This window comes from Pseudorasbora parva, chromosome 7 (genome assembly GCF_024679245.1).
Source record: "Pseudorasbora parva isolate DD20220531a chromosome 7, ASM2467924v1, whole genome shotgun sequence".
NCBI classification, from domain to species: Eukaryota; Metazoa; Chordata; class Actinopteri; order Cypriniformes; family Gobionidae; genus Pseudorasbora; species Pseudorasbora parva.
In genome coordinates this window covers 36,038,625-36,060,606 of record NC_090178.1, presented here as the reverse complement: position 1 = coordinate 36,060,606, position 21,982 = coordinate 36,038,625, and the positions used below count along the sequence as shown (strand labels likewise).

At 38.6% G+C, this 21,982-nt stretch overlaps 1 protein-coding gene across 1 annotated transcript in view; it reads left to right on the top strand.

Annotated features, from left to right (window-relative positions):
* The window catches only part of trim71 (tripartite motif containing 71, E3 ubiquitin protein ligase), a 38,893-nt gene that overhangs the window by 1,936 nt on the left and 14,975 nt on the right, over window positions 1–21,982 (top strand). The gene's annotated exons all lie outside the window — the stretch shown is intronic.

Sequence of the window (21,982 nt, the reverse complement as noted above, 5' to 3'; positions counted from 1 at the left end):
AAAATATTTTTTTTTTTTGACCACTAAATACTTCAGTGTTTCCAGTATGCATTTTTTTTTTTTTTAAATTAATAAAATGATTTGAGAGATCTCAATATATATCTATGTCTTGGTATGCCTATAATTTCAGCTTTTTTAAAATATGTAGTTAGATTGGAATAATAATAAAAGCATAATTATGATTATTTAAAATGATTAATTGGTAACCCTACACTAAGCTTTTAATTAGTAGAACTAAGAATTAACAATATGTCTATCATTTATTAATCTCAGAGAATGTTAATTTCAACATTTACTACATATTTAAAAACAACTTGTATTTGTTAATGCACTGTGTACTAACATTCAAAAACAATAAACAGCTGATGTTTAAAGATTAATAGGTTACTGTAACAAATAATCGATCTTAGTTCATTCTAATTTAATTAATACATTAATACTAATGTTAATAAATGAGCCCTTTTTTGTAAACAGTCATAGATTAGTTTATTTATGCAGTTGTTTAAGCATAAAATGTGTATTTCTAACTTGACAGTGATTAACTTTTGTATTTTAAGTTACTTATTGATTAACTTAATGTATGCAAACCATGAGCCATAACCGTATTGAACACAATTGTGAATATCACTTCAACACTGATCATCTCATTTATCAGTTCAGCTGGTTCATAACTGTTTTTAAAAAGTTTTCCTGACCATGCATCTGTTTGAGGGTTTTCAATAACAGGCCCTTTTCATGTTGGAAGTTAGTCTTTCAGACTTTGGTCACCCTGTCATGATGCTTTCTAGAAATCGCAGCACTATATATTTCTTACCAGTGTTATGGATTCCAACGCAATATGCAGAGCAGCTGCGTATAGTATAGCTTCAGGCATCCATATGTTTTCTAGATTGATGTGAGAGTGCTCCCTAGGTTTTTTTTATATTTTTATGCAGGTCTTTATCTGGGACATGCTGTTCTGTGTTGTTGCCAATTGCTACATGAACGTCACATTCATATATAAATTCTCACTGTGATTTTACCTTTGGCCTTTGCACTGTACTTCACGTTGGAATACGGTATGTTAAGATAGTAGAGTCCTAGTGTTGTTGTCGACAATAATTCAATCAGAAACATACTGTTTTTTTTTTTTAATTCAGAAAAATAATTACAAATAATAAAAATTCACAGGCCTTTTGTTAATATTGCGCATACAGGTGTTTTGTCAATGAAAGAATGTTGTGATAATTTATGTTTAAGTTTTAGAACGGTAAGATTTAAACAAATGTTTTTAGATTAGTCTCTTCTGCTCACCAAGATGGCATTTGTTTTTAGAAATACAAAAAAGTAATATTGTAACTGTAATATTGTGAAATAATATTAAAATATAAAATAACTTTTCTATTTGAATGTATTTTGAAATGTAATGTATTCCTGTGATGCAAAGCTGAATTTAGCATCATTACTCCAGTCTTCAGTCTCACATGATCCTTCAGAAATCATTCTAATATGAGGATCTTCTGCTCAAGAAACGTTTATGATTATTATCAATGTATTTTTTTATTTTTAGGACTCTTTGATGAATAGAAAGTTCAAAAGAACAATATTTATCTGAAATAATAACTTTTGTACTACCATTTAATTGTTTTGGGTCTGTAAGAATTGTAATTATTTTTCTGGGAAAGAACTTGAAGGGGCACTATGCAACTTTCCGTCCGCTTGAGGTCGCCTATTCAAAACTAAGGCATAGTTTGATGGCGCCAAGTTTGAGCGCAGCATCTTGGGACGTGGTCTTCACCTCACAGCTGGTGGAAAATAGAACTCGGGCAGAAATCATGTTGATGGATGCGGTTATTAACGTTACTGTAGTGTGAAGCAGAGCAGGACCGAGTGTTGTGGAGCTGAGCATGGCTGCTGGAGCGATTGTTAAACAAACACACTGCTCGCGAGCAGCTGGACTTTTATTATGACGGGACGGGACACAGTCGCCGAACGGCCAAACTTTTCCCGCTTTTCTGGTCATGAGTATAAGGTAATGCAGCTCTGTTTATCATATTAAATACTACGGGTGTCCCAGACTATGGATTTACACATTCGAATCAGATTTGTCGAATCTCTCCATGGTCGAGTGATAGTCGAATCATCTGTGTGTGTTGGAAAGGGGACGACACTAGTAAGCAGGAGGGTAAAACTATTTTTATTTTCCTTTACACACTGCACACAGCAACAACATTTAATAAAGCGACCAAAACTGCCTGCCAACTGACAGACAAACTGACAATGGCTTTCTTATTTAGGTTTAAATAAAAGGTGGTGGATAAACATTCATCACACAAATATATAAAAGAACATTTTGATAAATAAACCTAAAAAATACTTGCCTAGAGAGGAAAAGAACACTGAGTGTTCACGTTCTTAAGCCGATTGTGCCTAAAAGAGGTCTCACATCAGACTCGAAGCTCAGCACCGCGTCTCTGGTATCTCACACCGCCATCAGACACACACATTATGCACGCGAGCTCACTTTGAATCAACTTCTGAGCTGCATCTTGTAGCACAAGTTGAAATCAGTATGTACATTGACGATTTGAGGGAAATATAATACATTTAATATAAAACCTTGAAATGGTGCTCTGTGGCGAGGCGGGATTTTAAACAACTTCCTGAGTCGCCGCGGACAGGCACCGAATGCCGCTGCCGGTACACTCATTGAATGTGTTCGAAGCTCAGTGCCCTTTAAAGGGGCCGCACACGGAAGCGAAGCACAGCGCCGTGCCACTGTTTAAAATATTGAGCACCCCCATATTGCCAAAATGGTATGATTTCATAACACCCACGAAAATTCGACCGTGAGATCGGTGGTCGAATCCGGTTCTGCATATCGATGCATTGAATCTTGACTATTCGGTTAGATACATTTAAATGTGTTTAAAATTATGACGTTAATCTGTGCATTCGCTCAGCGTCTGCCGTGACACTTGTTTACACTGCTAAGAGAAAAGCGCTTCTACCAAATAAAACTGGAAAAGTTTGAAACTTTTGGGACATTATTAGTACTCGATTGATCAAAATGTATAACACTGGCCTAGAGTTTTTACTTTTACTGCAAAAATGCTACATAGTGAAGCTTTAAAGAAATTAATACATTTATTTATCAGGGATGCATTAAATTGATCAAGTGACTGTGGAGCCATTTATAATGTTGCAAAAGCTTTATATTTCTGATAAATGCAGTTCTTTTGAACTTTCTATTCATCAAAGAATCCTAATTTTTTTTACACAACTGTTTCATGAAATTTTAGCAACAATCTCCACAAAATATATATATAATTATTTATTTTTAATGAAGTTCCAGCTCATATGCGTAAGACATTGCACGTTTGTTCGCTTTATTTCCCTGCGTAATCGTTTGTAAACAAGATACTAGATTTTCAGACAAACTGAGATTAAAACACAATGCTGTGCATTTTATATTGGATCCGACAGGAATGGTGCAACAGCCTTATGTGAGTAAAACATTGCATTGTTACAGATCATTTTGATTATGTGTATGTGTCTAATAGAACATACGTTAGCACGCTGTCACAGGCTGGAGATTCCTTTATTGGTTGTTTTGTTGGTTCATTGCAATTTGGGATCAGACTCCGACATGTATGGGCCAGGGCTATGTGTTTTCCAGATGGGCTACCAAAATGTAACAAATAATTCTGTTTGTTTGATAAAGACGTTTTCTGTATATCAAAACAATCCCTCATGTGAACTGACAGGAGCAACACCAACAATTTTGGTACCATAGCAAGATCGATGTTTAGCCATTTTGTACTACTTGGAAAATTAAAAAAATAATAGGTAAATTAAAAAAATGTTTAATGCTGTTAAGTAAATAATACATTAACACATAGAATGTAGCCTTCAAATATTGTTCACCTAAACATAATCATTAAAAATATCGGTCACACTTTATTAGCAGATTAGCGTCAAATTCTCACTATTAACTACGACTTTTGTCTTTTTTTTTACTGCTTTTTAATAGTTAGTAAGGTAGTTGTAGTGGTTAGGTTTAGGTTTTGGAATTGGGTGGGATTAGGGATGCTGAATAAGGCATTAATATGTGCTTTATAAGTACTAATAAACAGCCAATATCTTAATGTGCATACCTAAATTGTTACCAGAATATCTCATGAAAAGGAAACGGGTTGTTATATACAGAAATATACCCTTTATAATCAGTAAAGCTGATATCACTTTAGTTTGTCAATATTTTTTTCCTAATATATTAATTAATGTTATGCCATGTTTCTCATTATATATATTTTTTGTCTGCAAAATAAGCCTACATAAATTCCTCACACAAGCTATTTGCATATTTTCTCCATGTGCCGGGAGTTTTTATAGTGCAGTGGGCATGTTAATGTCTGTATGCTGGTGGCATCAGCTGTGTTCTGTGAGCACTCATCCAGCTTGCATCACATATAGTCCACAATGCACTGCACCAGCCAGAAACACGCCACACCATCCATCAGCCTCCATATCCACATCCACACAGAACCCTCGTGTTTTTCAGGGCTACTGTCATAAACAGAATTGCTTATTCATGTTCCTCTGACATTATGAAGAAATGAACTGTGATTTAGTGCCTAGCTCATGTCATGACTAATAACATGACATAATTCAGTTTGGTATCTGTAGTCTTCTGAGCATGACGTGATCTCCGTTGCCAAGGCCATGTTTTCCAGCAATTATGTTCTCCCAGGATAAATGTAATAGCAAAATTGAGATTTAAGCTATAGATTTAAGTGTCACGTTGTTGGCTTCATAGATGTGCTGTGTTTATAGTAGAGGGATGAAGAAAAGTGTAGTAATGATTTCTATAGAGAGTGGAGTTAAACCTCGGTGGGGGGTGGGGGGGGGGGTGGACAGGAAGCTCTTGCTCGGAGGCTGTGTCTATGGAATGCTATGACATCAGTTCCCAGAAGCCATCTGGGAGACCAGTGGGATTCTTAATCATTGTCTACATCTCTGTCTGGTTAGTTTGGTTGGAGTGAACCGACCTAGTCATTAGATGGTTTTTACATTCCTGTTTGTGTGTGTGTGTTTGTTAAAGGTGAAGAAACCCTCCTGGTGAAAGGTCAAACAGAAGTGTGTGCAAGCGCACTGGTTTGGCGAGTAACACCCAGCCCCATCCTCCTCCTAAAGCGATTTAGAGTTATATATTCAACAGCGCTTTGACATCTGCTCCTTTACTTAGACCCATTTAAGCAATGAAATAGGAAGGTTTATTATTATTTTTGAATTCTAAGTCTGCAGATGGGACACATTTTGCACCCATAAGCCTGAAAACGCTGAAACCTGATCTAAAATCCTCATGTTCTCCCCTTTAATTAATGGAAGGACTAATGGTGTCCATCTCTTTGTTTGAAAGTAATTGCCTTTGCATTATTCATGCACTGTCCACAGTTTGCACTATCGACTCCTTTTGTTGCGTAAAGGACTGGTCTATTAAGATGCATTTACACTGCAAGCCTAATGCCCAGATGCAACATTTTTCACTTCTTTCCTTTTTTTTGTCACCCGTTTACATTCACTTAAGACATGAATGTCGTTTACATCAACAACGTCTAATATATCGGGAGAAAGCTGTCAGCGTGTCTTATTCATCTCAATCAGATAAAAAATATTTAAAGGAGTAGTTCACTTCAGAATAAAATGTTCCTGATATTTTACTCAACCCCATGTCAAAATGTCTGTCTTCAGTCAAAAATGAATTAAGTTTGAGGAAAGCATTCCAGGATTTTTACACGTTGGAACCATTGTATGGTTTTAAGACCACTCTCTTTTACCCTCTCTAATTCAGTGGATGTCAGTTCACCTAACTGATAAACACTTTATTAATAAACATAGGTTAGATGTTTAATTTCCCTTTTCACATATTTTCTTCATTTTTATTGAAATAAATGCCTTTCTGATCTGATATGGGATGGGAAAATGGAGTAGAGCGAGTTCGGCAAAAGGTGGATTTGAACCTTGGGTCAATTTGCATCAACTTTCGACCTTGTGCCTTACCCCTACACTATTGCCACTGATTTTATTGCATTGCTTGAATATGTTAAATGTGAGTGTGCACTGTGTAAGACTGCAAGCAGTTTGAGATTTGAAATTTGTGTGCATTTACTGCTGTACACAGAGAAATAGAAAAACTCATGTTCACCATGCACTTGCATTAACTCCGTCTGCTCTGCTTCTGACGGCTTGGCACTCTTGTTTTTTTCACTTATTTCCCAGCTCACGCTTTTCTCATTTTAATTGTGCAAGTTGCATGTCACAAAACACAGACAGAGCTGAATGACTCTGATCACGGCCAGGTGTCTGATTGACTCTGGTATCTCACACACACACAGTTAGGGCTGGGTTTCGATTCAAATTTCAAGAATCGATTCGATTCCGATTCTCAAGATCTTGAATCGATTATCATTATTTAAATCGATCCGATCTACGAGATTTAGATAAGTGTTTTTGAAGAAAGCATTTTTTTCCAGCTGTTACCTGAATTACAGGACTGTAGTTATGCAACATATTGATACTATTATTATAGACATTCAACTGCAAATTAATAGAGTATTGATGGTTGTAAAGAACAATCCCCCTTCCAGGCTGCTCTAGTCAGCGAACGTGCGCTGTGGAGCTGTGCTGTCGCGCGCCGTCATGACAACGCAGCCATTACAACTTCCTTGGCAGTAAGAGCGCGCTGCAGTGAGAACGGCTGTGTTCTTGAGCACTGTGACGGCGGTATAACGTTAGGCTGTGTGTCCAACAAAGCGTTTTTAGCCAGCTGAAAACTCCCCGCTGTGAGCGCTTGAGAGCGTTTTGGCAGGCAGCGGTTTTTCTCCTCAGTTGAGACTTGCTTGTTGTTATGATACGGAAAATCCTACTCGCTCAGCGCCTCGGTGCACTCCAGGCGTTCTAAAAACGCGGTGCTCTCATTGAAAACGCCAGCCAGTATTCTCTGTCCGCGGCGTTTCTGGAGTTTTCAAAGCTGCCATGTTCGTTGTGTTAATGTCCTTCCACCTCGTGCGCATGCATTAATTCAATGACACAGCAAATTTAAAATTCAATGTAAGCCTATTATTAAATCGATCCTCTGAGTTACGGATCGATCTTTAGAAATTAATATGAAAATCGATTCAGAATTGGTGAATCGATTTTTTTCAACACAGCCCTACACACAGTGTTAAAGGGTTAGTTTCAATCAAAAATTAAGTTGATGTCATTGACTCACCCTAATGCCAAGGACTCGCCGATGTCACGTGATTTCAGCAGTTTGGATCACGTGTCACGTGACTTTGGCAATCCAAATCATTGATTGATTCACTGATTCATGGCCATTTGAATCTTTATTTGAGGTTTAAAAAAAAACAAACGGCGAAGACCGATGCTGATTAAAATTGTAGTTTTTTTTTTTTTTTTGGACCAAAATGTATAAGCTTTCTGGACAGTTCAGTGGGCATAGACTGCATATGCTCTGGGACTAAAATATAAAATATCTTAAACTGTGTTCTGAAGATGAACGGAGGTCTTACGGGTGTGGAACGACATTAGGGTGAGTCATTAATGACATCAATTTCATTTTTGGGTGAACTAACCATTTAAACAGATCCAGAACCCGAAGTAATAGATTGGGACCCGACCTGGAAAACGGTTGACCATTTAAAATATAGACACTGGTTTAAAATCCTGAGATGTACCCTTATTTATAATTGTGTATAGGTGTATATTTTGCTTATTGCTTTCATCTTTTTTTTAATTTGTCATATTATTTACTATTTTTTCTTTCTTTTGTCTTGTGGCCGCGGGCGGATTTTGGGCTCTGCTGTAAATAGTTCAAATTTAAAATGTCTAATAAATAAAGAATCAAAAAAATATCTATCTGATAGACACTGGTTGGGCCTCGGGTCTTCTGTGTAGACCTCTAGTTTATTGCACTGTGTGCTAAAGTACTGATTCTTTTTGTTTGTACCATATGTCTAATGCCTGCTCTTGGTTAGTTGTGAAGCATGGGAAAGAATAATATCTAAAAGCTTGTCTTCTTTTGCTTCAGGTTAGGGGTCACCCTAAACAGCCAAAATGGATTCTATGTGGGATTAGTTGGGTCAATGAAGTACCATAGAGACCAAACCCTTCCTTGCTCTCTTATGTGAGCTATCCATCATTTTTGTGACATGAATGCAGATTCCTTTCCCCTTAGTTTAGTTCCAACACTGAGTTGCTGAGGCTAAGGATGGAAGGGTTGGTTAACTGGACATCTTCCACGATTCCATAATATGTGATCGTCCTTTCTTTTGACCCATACTGAAAGTAGACCAATTAGGAAATATTGAAATCAAAGTCTGTTTATGTAAAACTAACTTCTCTTGAGCTGAGCAACACGCTTCAATCTTTATTTATTTTTTTGGTTAATGCTAAACACTACTGTTCAAAAGTTTGAGGTTAGTCTCTCAGCTGTAATATGACCAAAGTAAACTGTGATCTAGAAAGGCCCATAGGTAACCCATCAATGTTTTATTGCACTGAGATATAACGCATAGATCACGAGTGTTTAATTCTCTGGAATCTCTTGAACTCCATTATTCTGTGGCTTTTTGGTTTTAATTGGTTTTAATCATTTTCATTTAAACTCATCTCAGAATCTAGTGGTCCATACTTAAAGGAACCAAGCCACGAGCCATATGCAAGAGTCTTTCAGGGGTTAAGAGGAGTTTGCAGAGTGGGTTTTCCTCCTATTGAGGCAACATTTAAAAGGAATGCGATCTTTTCCGCACATTATGCAATAGATCCCTCACCGATAAAACGTCTAGCTATCTATAAGACTTCCTCTAGATATTTCCCTATTTGTAGTCAAAAACGCACTCGCATTTCTAGTCCATACAGTTTTATATCTATAGTGTCTTTAAGAGAGAGAGCTTCACACATGGTTTTAACATGGCTTACTATGTTCCATCCTCCCCCAAGCCCTTCATGAAAGCATTTTAAAAGTGTCTGGCCAGAGGCTCTGCCCGGAGCTGTAAAGCAGGATGCAGTGAAAGAGCAACATATGTCTGAACATTTAATGCTGTTAAAGGAAGAAAGACAGATGTAGCCAGTCAGGATGGAGAAAGGGAGTGCACTCCGTAGGACTCGCAGTGGAAACTTTGAGTAATTCCACCAGTCAAAACACTCCACAGCGAATTTTACCAGGCGTCCTACTTCTCCGTCTAGACTTCAGCTGTTTTATTTCAAGGCTCAAACAGCACGATTTTTATTAAGAGTTATGTAGCAGGCCATTTGTCACATTCAGACAACAAACAGACCTTTTGGTGTCATGGCCAGTCCATCCATTGGGCAGCTGATGAATTTTATGAGCCTGCATGTGAGCTCGCTGAATTTACTGCTTCATTCACGCAGATGCTGGAAATGCCATCCTGAAATACAGTAGCGTGTGGCACTGGACAGTGGTGCATTCTAATGCAAGCAATTCAAGCCCTTTCCAAGTCTGACTTCATCATTACAGCTGTTCACCCTTCACCTCTGACATTTCTATTGGCGTATGTGGAAAGTATATCTGCTTGGGTTTGCGTGTGTGGTTGCATGAGCTTTGAGGGGTTAGGCGGCAAACCAGATGGAGTTTTTTCTTCTTCTTTTTTTCCATTTCCATAGAATACATACAGAAATGCCACATGGAAGCACTTTCATAATTTTATATAAGAAACCTCTGGCAGCTTATCAAAGAAGCTTTTATGGTATGCAGACAATGTTTTTAGATAGTGATGGGTCTAGAGGGTTTTTTTCCCTTTGTGGTTACAGTACTAACTTCATATCTTATAATCATCATACTGCAACAGGGAGAACAAATAATATATATATAAAACATTATATATAGAACGGTTTTGAGATGTGTGAATGGTTTTTCACTTTCATTCATTCTTGATTTGAATTGCTTAGCAGTTTAAAGCTGGTCCATCTGAGAATGTTTATCCAGTTGTGTACTGTCAAACTGCCCTGTCATAATATTGACAAAAGACAAAGAAACGTATAATAGATCGTTTTCAATAAAGAAATGTTACAAAAATACAGGAATAAATAAAACAAATCTAATACTTGAATGTAAAACAATCCAGCATTTGGTCTCATTCTCTAATGTGGATTATTTCATATTCATACAAATGTGGTATCTTTCAGGAGTTAAGCAATGAAGAACCTGAGACCTGTGTAGCAAACTTCATCCATCTTTTTTATTCATCACTTCCGTTCTCTGCACATGACGTCATTATACAACACTTGAACAAAGTTTATACTTTGTTTCAAAATGCTATTTAACAATACAGTTCACTCATGAATACAACATTTCTTATTAAAGAAGTTACATCAACAATAAAGACACTTCCACACATCAGATCCAGAACAGCACAATGAGCACATCATATCTAAGTGACATACACTCATACACTATTTAAAATAGACATAGCTTGATGACAAGCTTGGTGGTTTTCACCTCACAGCCAGTGGAAAAGAATCGGGGTAGTACTCGGGCAGAAATCATGTTCATAAATGTGATTATGAACGTTACTGTAGTATCAAGCAGAGCAGGACAGTGTTGTGGAGCTGAGCACGGGCGCTGGAGCGATTGCTGCGCAAACACGGCTCGCTAGCAGCGGGACAGTTATCATAAAGGGACACAATCTGCGGTGGCATGTCCATTTTTCCGGTCATGAGTATGAGGTAACCCAGCTCAGTTTATCATATTAGATACATTTAAATGCGTTTAAAACGATGTTACTCAGCTGCTTACAGCTGCTGTGACACTTGTTGCACACTGCTAAGAGTAAAGCGTAAAGCCAAAAAAAAAATCCTTTTGGTTTGGAATGGAAAAAAAGCAAATAAGACTAGTGCAAATGATTTTGTGAATAGCAGAGAACCCCACAGAGAGCAAGAGAGAAAGTGTTAATGCACGCAGCCACTAGGCTATAATAATATTTTTGTATAGCCTTTATAAATAATTTGCCTCACTGGCAAGACATGCTCAAAACCCGTCTTTGGCGCAATAATTCCGATCCTTTATGTATTCATACCCTTGTGTAATCGACGCCCCATCCTAAATAAATCAGTCTCTTCCGTGATACCCTGAAATTTTGAATATTCCAATCTAATATGATTTCTGACCTGTAAGGTGGCCAGAATAATAATCTTACACGGTGTGTTAATAGGCCAGAGGAGAACTGGCACCCCGACTGAGTCTGGTTTCTCCCAAGGTTTATTTTTCTCCATCACGCCCCGATGGAGTTTTGGTTCCTTGCCACTGCCGCCTTTGGCTTGGCTTGCTCAGTTGGGGACACTAAAAATATGATTAAAGTTATTCAACTTATTATACAAATAAAATGTATGAATTAGGTCTTATTTAATTCTATAAACTATAATACTGATCTGCCAACATTGTCGCTATATGATAAATTAAAATAAGCTGATAACATCACTGTTTTCTCCAGTACGACTGTACTGCCAAATCTAATTTTGTCGCAATATTATCCTGTTTGACACTGTGAAGCTGCTTTGACACAATCGTGATTGTAAAAGCGCTATATAAATAAAGTTTATTGATTGATTGATAGCCGGTATGATTTGGCAATAGGGGACAGCCTATACACTGGTCGATCTTTTTCTGGTATTTTTGTTTTGTGTGGCGCTCGTAAAGTGCTCGGCACGTAATTCCTATCGCACAATGCGATCCGTGAGCGTCGATAATTTTCACACAATTTTTCCAGAGATGATAAAATGCCTGCAAGCTTGTACGACGGCACAACAATACACCATGTGCATCCAGTCTTTTGGCAACCGTGAATGGGTCATGAAACTTCCATACCCCTCACTTTATCCCACTCTTGGAAACAAGGAGTGCAAGCACCCTTCTTAGCATCAGTGTACTTTTTCATTTTGTGTTGCACCTGTGTTCCCTTTTGCAAACAAAATGTCAGTTGCCGGGTACGTGGGAGCAAATGGTGTAATATGATAGCCTTGTGCGGTGCGCATTTGCCTACCACAGCGGAGCTGAAAAAGTGAAGTATTGTGAAAGGGGGCCTGCAAGAAGTCAACTACCTGTGGTGTTGCTTGTTGGCCATTTGGGCAGTTGGTTTATGCACCTGGTTAAACGTCTACAGCACCATTACCTTCTGGGGAGAGACGGGAATGATGGTGATACATATTCCTTCCAGTAAAGCAGCGAAAGCAGCAGATATAAACTGAACACCGTTATTGGTAACAATACTCAAGGGATTTCCATGGCGGCTGAACACTGATGACAGAAATGAAACCACAGAATCTGTAGTGACACTGTGAGTAAAGGAGACCTCAGGCCATTTGCTGTAAAAATCAGTTAATGCTAGAGCAAACCTGCCGTTGGATTCAGTGTCAAATGGCCCGGCTATATTCACAACCACTTTCTTCTATGGTCCATCTGGCACCGGCTCCGTCTGGAGAGAGGAACAGGAAGTGACTTGACAGTTTTGTCACTGAGATGACAAACATGACAGGAACGGACAGCATCATGAAACCTGAGCCATCTTCAAAACCAGTTCAAACACAGTTGACGCCTTTTATGCAGCTTTGACTTTTGTATTCAGATTTGTTTATGTAAAAATCTGTGCATACGCATGCACAGTGAATGAGACTCTGTTCAGAGCTTTTATGTTTTGGCGATCAGCTGCTAGCAAGTCAGTTATTTGCAGTTTAATGCTTCTCTTAAAACCTAAACAAGTAGAAAGGCCAACATCAACAACGTATTGAGGCCTGTCACTCAAAGTATGATCTCACTGATATAATTAAATTGCAATGCCTTAATAGCGCAACAACCGTTACTGATACAATGCTTCCATTTAGTTTATCTGAGGTTACGTGTTAGCTAAGTTTGGCTGTTGACTCAGTCAATGCTAATGTCATATATAGTGTTATAGCAGCCTCTCTTAAATGGGCAATTAAAAGTGCAAAGGAAATGCATCTCTTCATTTAGTGAAACCAGACCAAACCTCAGCCACCTGCACGGCATGTCTGTACAAACTCATTCACGCTTCACTAAAACACTCACACACGTGCACTCTGGAATTCAGTGTGCCAGAGGCCCAGCTGATTTTGTTTTTGCCCCTCATGAGCAGCCAATAAGGTCATTTAAATGGGCAGACACCTCCCACAGCGGGTGAAAGGGTGGAGGGCCATGTGGTTCTGTGTGGGAAGAGAGAGAGAGAGAGAGAGAGGGTGAGAGAGAAAATTTTGTCCATGTGTGTTTTGGGAAGAGAGAGAACCTCAAAGGGGATGTGTGACTTCTCCGGGAAAAAAAAGATCAGGAAGCAGAGGGCAGTTTAAGTTTGCCTGTCGGTTACTTCATAGTGCTTAAATTAGCGTGGTACTCTGTGGTCTTTAAACAAAGTTTTGCCCTTTACCCTTGACTTTAAACCATAGCCTGTCATTCTAGATTTAATGCTTGTGAAGATCATTTAAATATCTTTAGATCTTTAGATCTAAAGTCTTTAAATCGGAAACATCGTGGTTATAATTTGAAAATGCAATATTAGAAAATGATTGATCTTAATTTCTTTCAGTTGGAATGACAACTGGAGACAAATTACATTGAAGGAGGGACCTAAGCCATATCTAATGACTATAATGTCATAACTGGAGGTTTGGTGGTGAACCTTTGACCTGAAGGCTCCCAACACCATACAACATAATCTTTGAAGGCCCCCCATTGTTATTTCCTCTGGTTTTTCTGCTGCAGTGCAATTATAAAAACCGTTGTCGCCAAATTGTATTTATTTATTTACATTTTGAAATTTCAGAAAGTCAAAATTCTGTATGTTCCACAATAGAGGTTAAACAGATCATCGTTGTTCCATGATCTGTATGGACCAGGCCCCACTGTTGGGCACGCATGTGATTCTCTGAGAAATTGCAAGTTTAACTGCCATAGAGTGAAAGTTTATAATCTGCACAGTTTACACATTCCATCGATTTTCAATCATTCCAGTGCTAGAAGAGGCAGAGGAGAATTTAATTCGGTACTCGCGTTATCTGTACGCGCAGCTGCACACAACCAAAGTGCACAAACACAGAGAAGGATGCTTTTCCAGAATTTAAATTGAAACAGAATTTATTCTTCTTTGTCATCTCCTTGCACTTGGATGGACACAGACACAAATTTCAGAAATGCCCGTCTCAGGAAGTATTCTCGTAAATGCAGTTGGTTAAGTCTTAAGGGGATGTAAACAGTTGAAAAAGAAATCGGATAAGTATCATATACAGTAAGGAAAATAATTATTTGAACACCCTGCTATTTGGCAAGTTCTCCCACTTAGAAATCATGGAAATGTCCACTGTGAGAGACATAATCTAAAAAAAAATAATCTAGAAATCACAATGTATGATTTTTTAAAAACTATTTATTTGTATGATACAGCTGCAAATAAGTATTTGAACACCTGAGAAAATCAATGCTAATATTTGGTACAGTAGCCTTTGTTTGCAATTACAGACGTCAAACGTTTCCTGTAGTTTTTCACCAGGTTTGCACACACTGCAGGAGGGATTTTGGCCCACTCCTCCACACAGATCTTCTCTAGATCAGTCAGGTGTCTGACCTGTCACTGAGAAACACAGAGTTTGAGCTCCCTCCAAAGATAATCTATTGGGTTTAGGTCTGGAGACTGGCTAGGTCACACCAGAACCATGATATGCTTCTTATAGAGCCACTCCTTGGTTATCCTGGCTGTGTGCTTCGGGTCATTGTCATGTTGGAAGAACCAGCCTCAACCCATCTACTATTCTCTAACTGAGGGAAGCAGGTTGTTCCCCAAAATCTCGCAATACCTGGCCTCTGTCATCCTCTCCTTAATACAGTGCAGTCTCCCTGTCCCATGTGCAGAAAAAACACCCCCAAAGCATGATGCTACCACCCCATGCTTGACATGAGGGATAGTGTTCTTGGGATGGTACTCATCGTTCTTCTTCCTCCAAACATGTTTAGTGGAATTGACCAAAAAGTTCTATTTTGGTCTCATCTGGCCTCATGACTTTCTCCCATGATTCCTCTGGATCATCCAAATGCTCTTTGGCAAACTTAAAGGGAATTATTCCGAAACTTGAGAAATCGGAAGGAGTATTTTTGACACAGAAATACTCCAAGCGTCCAACTTATTTTTTTGAAACTTTGTCCATGTTTAGGATGGGAATCCAAGTCTTTAACAGTGTAAAAAGCTCAGTATGCATGAAACAGCATTTCACCCCCCCTTTAAGTTGCGCTGGTCATGTGCTGGTTTAAGCAGGGGAACCCTCCGTGCCATGCATGATTTCAAACCATGACGTCTTAGTGTATTACCAACAGTAACCTTGGAAACGGGTGGTCCCAGCTCTTTTCAGGTCATTGATCATCTCCTCCCGTGTAGTTCTGGGCTGATTTCTCACCTTTCTTAGGATCATTGAGACCCCACGAGGTGAAATCTTGCATGGAGCCCCAGTCCCGTAGCCCTTTCCAGCCTTGGAAAGGTGTACAATTTTGTCTCGTGTCTTCGGTCAGCTCTTTAGTCTGGACCATGTTAGTAGTTGGATTCTTAACCTGCGTCCCAATTCGCATACTATCCATCCTAAATACTATTCGAAAATAGAGTTAGTATCCTAATCTAGTGTCCCAAATCGTAGTATGTTGAAAAGAGTATTCCAAAGATTCCCGGATGGCTTACTATTTCCGGTCTGAATTCGAAGTATGGATCGATGGGCACTCTAACGGCTGAAATATCCCACAACCCATTGCGAGTTGGACGAGGATTCGATTAGAACTACAAACGCGGATTAAAAGCTACAAACATGATGGATGTGCGAGTTTGACAGTTAAGTAGAGAAATTTACATAAAGGGGTTTGAGTGACCAACTATCAATATTTAACCTGACAAAAATATATTTATTCAGTGTTGTCCACATATTTCACCTGCAGCAGTGTTGTGAACTTTTGTAATGACACGTTTGGCCATTAACTTTTAAATGCATCATTATATTTAAACTGCAAACACATGAGGAGAGTCTCTGACCCACAAAGACCCACACATGGCAGATCAACGAGCGGCTACATTTCTCTCCAATACAGTAGGAGATTAATCTGAATGTGGAAGATTTGAACTGTGACGAATCTGACGATGATTGACAGGGCAGATAAACAGTGACGGGATCATAGAATGGAAAAAAATATGGACGTAGTGTCCGTTAGGTCACCCATAGGGTTCCGATAAGCCGTTCTGAAGCTTAAAGTAGGGGCGAGCCGGGCGTCGCCATCTTGTGAGCGAGTCATCGCGTGTCACTCCCGGATAACAGAAAATGGGCAAAAAGGCGGGATGTGCGCGGAGCTGAGGTGATGCAATGACTATAGACGGCAGATAAATGGCTATCCACTTGTAACCACGCCCTTAATTATGCAGAACTTTAAGGCTTTATATAACGTAAACGAATGAGTTATAAAAAAATTCAGCGCCCTCACAGTTGTCATGAAGATCAAAATTAGCCTTTAGGCCAAAACCAAAATTTGTACCAGGCTGTAAACATGTTTTTTTTCTGCTGTAAAGTTGAACATTTTAACATGGGGCTCAATGAGATTCTGCTCCCTTCTGGAGCCTGCCCCTAGTGACCAGTTAAGGCATTACAGTTTACATTACTTCCGTATTGGCTTCAAGAGAGATTGCGGGAGGTTGCCGCTTGGATGGGATGCACGTAACTAAGCGACAGAGTCCGTTAAAGATGCCGAAGTAGTATGTCTCGAGGCTTGCATACTTTTCTGCTACACACTCAAAAGTATATACCTTTTCTTCACAAAAAGAGTACATACTTTAAGGACGTAGTATAAGAAGGCGAATTGGGACGCAGCATTACTGATTGTACGGGGTGGACAGGTGTCTTTATGCAGCTAACAACATCAAACAGGTAAAATTTAGGATAATAAATGGAGTGGAGGTGGACTTTTAAAGGCAGACTAACGGGTCTTTGAGGGTCAAAATTCTAGCTGATGGTAGCTGATTTGAAGGTGTTCAAATCCTTATTTGCAGCTGTATCATACAAATAAATAGTTAAAAAAAAGCATATTGTGATTTCTGAATTTTTTTTTCTTAAGATTGTCTCTCACAGTGGACATGCACCTACGATGACAATTTCAGACACCTCCACGATTTCGAAGTGGGAGAACTTGCAAAATAGAAGGGTGTTCAAATACTTATTTTCCTCACTGTATATTGGATCTATGCATTAGGTTAAAGTGAAAGTAGCCTTTAAATAATCTCTCATTAATGTTAATCAACGACAAAACACAGCAGAAATTAAGTTATATTAAACTTAAACAGTGAACACTGTAGTGTTTTTTTTTTACATTAAATTTCTGTACCCGAAATAAATGTTAGAGTTAAACCTTAATTTATTTGTAACTTTGTTATATTGTATTTATCTATGCTTGAAATGAGTGTATTTGTTTTTTACTGACTGTTCACTTCCATAGTTGCCAAGTCTGTGTATAACACATGACTTTGGGCTTCTTTTTTTGACAAGTAGCGTTAAAATATGAGTTGCGTTTCTTTGGGCATATTTAAAAAAAAAATTGGTTGCTTGTTAAGAAAATATAAGCAGCCAAGTAGCCATTCAGTGAAACGATATAAGTGCTGTAGTAATTCGTCCTCATACATCCTCCTCCTCCCCCTCACTGAAGAAAAATCACATTCAATGTGGAGGCATGACATTATATAAAGGCATGTAATGATAGATAGATGTAAATATGCGTATATATTTTTACGAACGGTGCCACCAGCAGAGATGTACAGAGATGGAGAGGAGAGAGTAGGAGAGGCACCTAATTTCATTTATTACAGGCTTTTATAAAAAAGTATACTATAATAACAGTAGGTATGGTTTGAATTTATTTTATTATAAATATGCGGCTATATTGCGGGGCTTCCTTAGTGCTTGCCTGTGTCCCATTGTGCATATTATCCATCCCAAATAGTATGTGACATTAGTAATTTTCATAGATAGTATATGCACACTGAGATGCAGCAGGGCTTATTATTTTCACAGTTTGCAGTGTATGTTCACTACTCGCTGCTCCTAATATGTGTGCACTAACTCCGACTATGCGTTTCTATAATTGGCTTTCATGTCACACTCTTTTTGCATCTCCAAACCTATTCTGTCCACAGCTGATCGAAGAAATTGCGTTTTTTTTTTTTTTTTTTTTTTGTGCAAAATATTTTTGTAAAATCACTTTTTTTGCTTTTCAGATTTCGAGAGGTTTCAGTTTAATATAGGATTTAATAGGATAATTTACTGATTAAAATAATTGATCATTAATTATATTGATGATAATAAATAATATAATATTTGGGCTTGTTTTTTAAGCTCTGGTTGCTTATTTGTCTCGTGAGAGATTGCAACACTGTTCACTTCCCTTTAATATTGTTTGAACTTCATTGGTATTAGTACTTAAACTAAAGTGTGCTTGAAGTAATACATGGAAAGCAAAGGTACCTATCCCCCCAAATATTTTTTTTCTCCTTGCTGATCTGAAAAATTATCGGATCCACGACATAGTATGATCCTAACCTTGAGTTTTGTGATCCTTGATCTTGATTCCTCAATGAAAACAGTAGTTATAAAGGGAGAAACACCCCCAATAATTTTACATTTTGATTTTAAATAAATGAAAGCCTCATCAGAGCCTACATTCATCAGGACATTTCTGTTTCTGAGGAATTAACTAGCTATCTAAACTCTATCGCTATCTAAACTCTATCTTTCCACACCTGTTTTTAAAGAAAAACTGGTGGATGCCACAGGCACAACAAGAGGCCCTAATCCAGAGAGAGAGAGAGAGAGAGAGAGAGAGAGAGAGAGAGAGAGAGAGAGAGAGAGAGAGAGAGAGAGAGAGAGAGAGAGAGAGAGAGAGAGAGAGAGAGAGAGAGAGAGAGAGAGAGAGAGAGAGAGAGAGAGAGAGAGAGAGAGAGAGAGAGAGAGAGAGAGAGAGAGAGGAGAGAGAAGAGAGAGAGAGAGAGAGAGAGAGAGAGAGAGAGAGAGAGAGAGAGAGAGAGAGAGAGAGAGAGAGTTGATGGGGTGGGGAAGATTGAAAGTTAAATCCAGACCAGTATGGAAGACAATAGATGTCAACGCATAGGCAGAAGTAGAAGCATGTGTACTTTGTCAAATAATTTATATACCAGTTTTTACTGTGATGGCTTTAGCATAAATGAGAAGCATATAGCTAGCACACTAGTGGAAAAAATTTATCAGCTACATAGCCAATGAAAATTCCCTTCCCTCATGCTGTTTTTCACATCACAATAATTTCCCATTAAAGATTCAAAAAATTGATAAATAAGTCTCATACTACATTAAGCATTCCCAGTAAACCTTATGTCATGTTTAAAGGTCCCGTTCGTCGCGATTCCATCTTTCAAACTTTAGTTAGTGTGTAATGTTGCTGTTGGAGCATAAATAATACCTGTAAAATTATAAAGCTCAAAGTTCAAGGCAAGCGAGATATTTTATTTAACAGAAGTTCCCTTTCAAAGCCTACAGCGAACGGCCGGTTTGGACTACAGCCCTGCACTTCCTTCAGGAATGACGTCACTAGAACCGTTTGTTGATTAACCCTCCGCCCACAAGAACACGCAAAAAAGAGGCGTGGTTTTGTTGCTCTCCCACGTGGAGAAGAGTGCGCATTCAGCGCTTGCATCTCCCCATTATGACAAGAGGCGGGACCTTTCCGGGTAAGCTGCTGTCCAATCACAACACGGGAAGCGCTGGCCCAATCAGAAACTCGTTACGTGTTTCTGAAGGAGGGACTTCATAGAACAAGGAAATCATCAGGCCGTTTTTAGGACAGAGAAAACAGCGGTGTACTGATAAGTAAATTCTGTGAAAAATACTGTGTTTTTTTTTACACGCAAAACATGAACTCATGTTATATTGCACACTGTAAACATAATCAAAGCTTCGAAAACACGCAAAGAACGGGACCTTTAATACTGTAAAGCTGCTTATTTTAAAGCAATATATTGTGTAAAGTACTACGTAAATAAATGTGACATGTCTTGACTGGAGTGCCAAATTACTGCACTCGTCCAACACATCCACATCATGATCAGATGCTTTTTTTTAAATACTGTTAAGAATGGGAATCCTGGGTGGTAAGTTTTTTTGCTTCCTGCTAATTCCATTCACTCCGAAAAGCTGCTTCCCAAAAAGTGCTTCCATGTGACCCCTGTACGCACTAGTGCAGTTGTAGCATCTGGTCCACAGAGAGGGGACCCGCTTTTTTACGAGCAGGTAACTCGAGTGGAATCACAACTCTAGATTTACATGCAGCTGCTGCAGCCGTATAGCCAAGTGAGATATAATTAGCGTTTGATCTGGTCTTTGGTAAAGTCATTAGGTTGCAGGAAGGCGGCCTAGTGGGGTTTGAAAAGAAATACTGTACCTGACATTGAGCTCGACTCTAAGGAAGGTGGAGAATTTTGTTTGGGTGAGATGGAGTTCAGGCCAATTACACAGTTTTGGCTTTTAGTTATTAATCTCAGGAAAATGATCCTGAATGGATCCGATTAGCTTATATACAAGACAATGAAAACAGAAACCATCTAATTAATTTTTGGAAAAGAAGTGAACATATTTTTCCATTTATTTTCCTAAATTTGATCAGAATGGTTGTGTTCATTGAAAGTCTTGTTTATCTGATGTGACAAAATATCTTAAAGCAACATTAAAGTGACTCCTAAATGGGTCAGAGGATTGACAGAACAATAGAATTCAAGCAATCCATCAGCAGACTGACGGAGCACAGGAAACCCAAAAGAATTCCTGAATTCCTGTTTTGGGGAAGATCTTTTACTTTTTGTGAAGTTATTTTAAAGACTTCAGATTCTTTGTTGTGTGTGTCATAGGCATGGCATATATTCTTACTGTTTAAATAATGTTCAGATTGTGGCAAAATTAAACTAGTCTGTTAGACTGACGTGGTCATACTCAATTCTAGTCAGAATATGAGTCTGATTCTGCTCCATTGGGATGTGATTATGAGGCGTGTTTCAACCGAATCAGGAAAGCCCTCGATTGGATAGACCTACAACCAATCAGAGCAACGAAGAGACGCATTGTCAAACGTCAACAGACAGAGCTCAACTGACAAAATAACACACATTTTACCCCCCAAACACCATTTTCCCCCCGGAGAACCCCCCGAGAAGCTATTTTTTAGTGCTAGTATTTGGGGGATTTTGTTGTAAAAACTTGGCAACCCTGTCTGCACACGCGCTGGAATAAACGATCTTAGCCGGTGTTGTAAAAAAATAAAATAATTTATTGATACACAGAGTACTTACCCAACATGATCATCATTTCTGAGAGAAATTGTGAAGGTGAATGCATATACAAACAAGCTCTCCGTTTAGGATTCGAGTAAATATAATCCAAGCCCCTTTGATGACGTGTATGATCACATTATTGTTGATCATCTGTCCGTCATCGTCTAAAGCCCATCCTGATGATTTCATTGGTCCGAACAGTTTCTGTTCGGAGATAATTACTCCTCTATGGAGCGATGCCAGACCGAGCTGCCCGTCCTAAAAATGTTGTGGGCGGGGCTAAGTTCCGCTGGCATCCAGGCTACTAGTCTGTTGATTAGTGTATACTTGAATGGATGAAGCATTTTGAGAGATTCTCTACATTTTATATTTGACTAGCAGTTTGAACGATTGGATTGCAAAACCTTGACAAAAACACAATGTAAACTGATGAACAGCACTAACGAACAGGCTCATTTTAGATTGGTCATTCAAATACACTTAAGTACTCACCAGTACTAGACTGCTTGGATGTTGGACAATTGTGACATTGTTAGTAGATATAAAAAACATTTACTGCATAGTACTGAACACAGGTTTATTCTTTGACCTTGGGTTTGTTTGTG